This window comes from Eucyclogobius newberryi, unplaced genomic scaffold (assembly GCF_026437365.1).
Source record: "Eucyclogobius newberryi isolate DKJ021-1_F unplaced genomic scaffold, fEucNew1.0.hap1 SCAF_10, whole genome shotgun sequence".
In the NCBI taxonomy this organism is placed as follows: Eukaryota; Metazoa; Chordata; class Actinopteri; order Gobiiformes; family Gobiidae; genus Eucyclogobius; species Eucyclogobius newberryi.
Window position 1 is genome coordinate 25,573,690 of NW_027315724.1, and position 5,473 is coordinate 25,579,162.

Consider the following 5,473-nt stretch of genomic DNA (forward strand, 5'->3'; position numbering starts at 1 on the left):
AAGTACTTTGAAATAAAAAAGGTGCGTTAATGCTTTACTGCTGACAGGGATAATCTGGATATGGTAAAGAATAATTTATAGCTCAAAATAAAAATACTTGAACAAGAATATTGAGTTATTTGGATCTATCAACAGTTAGTAAATGGTAAAAGAAGGTAACTGGATTCACCTTTCATGTACCCTAACTTTGAAGTAAGCCATAATGTTATTCAACACTGTGACAACTGTTGATTTTATTCAGTGCAGACCTCTCCATATCAAACTTTTAGCATGTCGTCTATTTAAAACTATTATGCATTTCAAAGTAAAACTACTTTATACCAAAAGTATTGCGTAAATCTACAAGAACACACTTATGTTTTGGGAGGATATGCGCTATTTGCTGGGAGAGCTTATTGAACTAAATATTTGTATTTGCTGCATTTTTTGCTCATTCGTTTGGAACTATTTCACAAAAAACAACTTTGAATACCAGGAAGAAGAACACTCAGCTTTAACTCTGGAGTATTTTAGTCCGTACTTGATCCCCAAATGTCTTCTGAGGCCTAAATAAATAGCAGATAGCAAAGAAACATATGCAAAGTTTCCATCTGTCTCACTTAAAGAACGAGTCTGTCCTTGCACCACTTTACCGTCGCTGACGAGAAGCAGTAACCGTGGCAACAGCTGCTGAGGTGTTGCTGCTTTTCTCTGCCTACTGACACTGATCTACTGCTCTCTCTACCGCCCTCTCTCTCCTGTAGTGAGTCATGACCAGCTTCCTGTTAAGAACCTCCCTCATGGCGGCCTTATTTTAATAAAACCATCTGTACACTGGATTCTCGATAAATGTGTTGTTATTGATAATGATGAATACCCAAGTACAGGAAGAGGCCCTTCACCAGTCTTTTTGCGTCACCTCTGTTTTGCAATTACTGACCTTTAAAACCCAAGCACCCATAAGAATTACACTCATGGCCCAGTTGTTAGTAGAACATTCCCTTTAATTCCATCAAATGACACAATCAAATGTCCCTACATCTTTGAGTAAAAACGTGTATAGACTGCATCAATTATCAGAGGCTAAATGCGAAGGGCCACAATGGTACAATTAGAAGAAATTGTGGTAACACCTACTCTAACCTCTCGCGAATTACATGTGTCTCCTTTGGATTTTTTTTCTTTTTCAGAGCACATTCTCACACTGCACATGCTTCCTCTCTCTGCGGCTCGTGTATCCAGATGTGTCCGTCTGCACAGGTGGAAGGCTGTAGAAATGAGCCAGTGTTGTGATCCAAAGGTTTCCAGCAGATTTTCAATATCACGATAAGGTCCTCTGTTTAAAAAGGATAGCCACTCGGGTGAGCCAAGAGTCAACTCATGGCCAATAGCAGCTGGCTTGGCCTAGACCTACCTTCATCTGTGTGATCTGGCCCCAGACACTGACAGCAGATCATAATCACATCCATTCAAGATTCAATCAGCGTCCTGGAACAGGGAAGAGTGAATGAGAAGTATGCACATTGGCTAACACACATGTGAATGAGTCTGGCAAAGTCCATTTTATAATGGAGACGGTGAGGATTGTCCAGCAGGAGAAAAGAACTGCACACGCATTTCAACATATGGGAATGTATATATTCAAGTAAAATGCAAGTCACAACCTTCTACCAAAGATAAGCTCACACCACTTGTGCAACACGACATTGCTTTTTGCTCAGTGACACAGTAGATAACAGCTCTGGCCGTGAAGCATTTAAATTAACATATTGAAATACAGGTAACTATAAATTTGATGAGGCAGGTGCAAATGGAAAGTCACAAAACGAATGAGCTCTTTAGAATGAATTTGGTATAGTGTTAACATTCCAAAATGCATATTCATTTATTTTTTACTTAATCGTATAGGTTAGAGTTAGTATTTTATTATGTGCACACAACTGTAAAATGTGCCATAAAAATAAAGATGGATTGGGGAAATACTGCATTCATGTTTATCAAATTAAGAAAAGCATATCTTTAGCTACGATATAGTTGACTTCCTGTGGAAAAGTGCACCAGGCTGAGATAGAAGGTAGCAGCAGATGCTGATTAGAGATAATGTTGTTTGGCTCTCACTTGCAGGTTCATTTATCTTACTGAAATAAGTGTTGTGACATTTACGGTGCAAAGAAGACCTTCCAAGGGTTTAAGGGCATGGCAGGAGGAGGCAGACTATCTGATAGGAGCGTATATAGTCAAACTAAATAAACAATGTTCTTCCTACATTAGCTTTCTGGGTGATTACACTTTGACTGGAGTCATTTACAATAGTACGGTCATTTCAGTATGTTACATTAGTACTTGATTACAGTATTGTTAAACTTTACAGATTAAATATGAAGATCCACACAGTTACACACTTAGCACTCTAACAAGATATACTGAACGCTTGGTACAGTGTCATCTCGATTTAGCTCTTTCCCTTCATACAAAATGAGAGCTGTCAGCAGTGAGTTACAGATGTGGTGCTCCGCTTCATGGGTCGTAATGATGCAGAAAACATCCAACTACCACTGATTTACTTTTGCTTTTAATCGTCACTTGGCCTGCGGCGCGTGTGAGACCTCGCACATGGGAACGAGCCCTTTAGGGCAAAGAACACTTCCACCTCAGCCTTGTGCACTGCAGCACACAGAAAACCACACAGCCACTTCTGCTATACCTCAAGTGCAACCAAAGGTCGATTCTCATGAGGCAAGTTCCCTATGCGCACAGACACTGAGAAAATGTCTGTACATTCAATTTATTTAGAGTCACTGTAATACAAGATTGTAATCAAATCATATTTTTGGAGGTCAAAGAAAGAAAATCTCTAAGTCTGCCGCAAATTGTAATGGAACATATAAAGCAGTTAGAGAATGTTCCATAGAGTAAGTTGCTTAAAAAAGTTGTCAAAATTGAACATTATTATACACTTTCAGATGCAGTGATTAAATACTGTGCCACAGTTTCCTTGACGAAACCAGGCCATTCACCATTTGGGTTGTATTGGAACCCACTTCCTTCTGGTTAAAAAGCAAAAGCATATTGTATATGCCACAGGGGCGGTAACAGTTTTTGCAAACTGAATGATCAATGTTAAATCCCCATATTTTCCATTATTATAAGTCTGCGAAAAGTTATGGAAGGTCTAGTCTGTTTGATAGAATCAGTATGGCGCTACCCCATGGACCACCCCAACACTCGATACACTTTTATGTGCTGCCCTGCGTGATGTTAGCTGGCAGAAACTACCTGTCTACAGAGTAATGATATTAAAACATATCAAATGAAATGTCATTCATGGCCTATGAACTTTGAAAACTAGCACTATTGTGTCCTTGTACTTCAGGTTAAGTGAAACTGGTCACTCCAACTTGACCCTGCATCAGTCCACAGAGTAAAGGTTGTGACCCTAGGTCAACTGAGGTTCATCCATAGGGGCAGAAGTGGAGAAGTTCTTGACAATAGCAGCTTGTGTGGCTTCCCCATTGGTCACAGCTTCCCCGTCTGCAGGGGAACAGGACAGTGCCCTGGTGCAGTGTTTTATGAGCACTGCTCCACCAAACTCACCACATTCCCACAAGCATCGCAATGAAGGACGTGACTTTGGCCACGCTGATGCAGCAGCCAGACCACAGGAAGCATGCATCACTTATAATCCTCTCACACACTCTCTCACACACACACACACACTGACTCACACGCACGCACGCGCACACACCTACACACACACACACACACTCACACGCACGCACGTACACACACACACACACACACACTCACTCACTCACACGCACACACCTACACACACACACACACACACGCCCACACGCACACACACACACACACACACACACACACACACACTCACACGCACGCGCACGTACACACACACACACACACACACACCTACACACACACACACACACACACTCACGCACACACACACACACACACACACACACACACTCACACGCACACGCACACACCTACACACACACACACGCTCACACGCTCACGCGCACACACACACACACACACACTCACACGCACACGCACACACCTACACACACACACACACACGCTCACACGCTCACGCGCACACACACACACACACACACACACACACACTTGGGTATGCAACTTTATTTGTAGTTATACAACACTTATTACCCAGTACGAACCATCTATACTTCAAGTCCTGCCAAACAGTATTCAATAATCGTTTACAAATGTAAAAAGCCGTAAAGAGCAGGATTCCAGTGGCTTTTTCTGAATTTCACACATTAAAAGGAGCTAATAAAAAGATGTATGTTCTGTTTAAGAATGGCGCATGAACACACTCACAAATAATAAATCTTGCTCGAAATGATCAGTTTAAAAGACCACAACTGCCCTGGATGTCGCAGACTAGCATTACCAGGCCAAGTTTGAGGAAGACGGCATTCCACGGGCTGTGAGCTCGTTGGCATACCTAGAGTGAGGTTGACCGTATAGAGATTACAGGCGCCCAAACTGTGTGGTGACCGGTGATGCAGCCAACAGCGGCGGTCGAGGCTGTAAATGTAAATCATGTCATATCTTTGTCATATCTGCTCTTCCCAGGGCAGTTACGAGCCACAATCCTAACCAGCCCACTCACTACAGGAATGCACAGGGTTTGACAACAGCACAATGTCACTTTTATAAACTGTCATAATCACTTGACACAATATATCGCAATTAACGAGGCAAACTATTGAATGGTGATGATTAAGACGTCAAGCCCAGAAAGAGTGTTCTTGAGTTTTGCCTAAGGAAGCTTGTACTCACTTACATTTACGAGTTACATTTTGAAGAAGTAGTTTTCTGACACCATACTTTTACTTCTTCTTTATTTATGAACTTAAGTCAGTTTGAAGTAACAGTATTGGTTAATCTTCCCACTGTGAGTGAAATGTGTGGAAAAAACATTTGTGCTTCTTAAACATTTCAGATAGGAATTCATTTTTAGTATTTGGAAATACCTAAATCTGTCTGATTACATGGAGCCAAGTAGTAGTTTTTACAAGTATTTATCTCACTTAAGTTGAAGTCAAAAGTTGTGAAATTACTAGAGTAATAATATTTTAAAGTAATGTTATTCTTACTTGAGTACTTTAGTTTGGAGTAAGTTTGGCTATACTCTACCTCCTGCATATAAGTTAAATGTGTTCTACCAAAATCCTACACAATCTCACAAAGTTAACTATATGTTAATCATTTGTCAGTGACTTAACATCTATTGGCCTGTCAGGATAATTACTATATTGACTTATTGTTCAATAAATAAAAGATACTAGTTATAAGCACTAGTTATTGGGACTCAATACTTAACATTCATTTTCTTTGAGCAGGTGGGTATTTTTTGGAATACAATAAGATTGGAGTTGTAGAGAGTCGAATAAGTAACTTCTTTAATTCATAAATACTAACAAACTACTTAGGTATT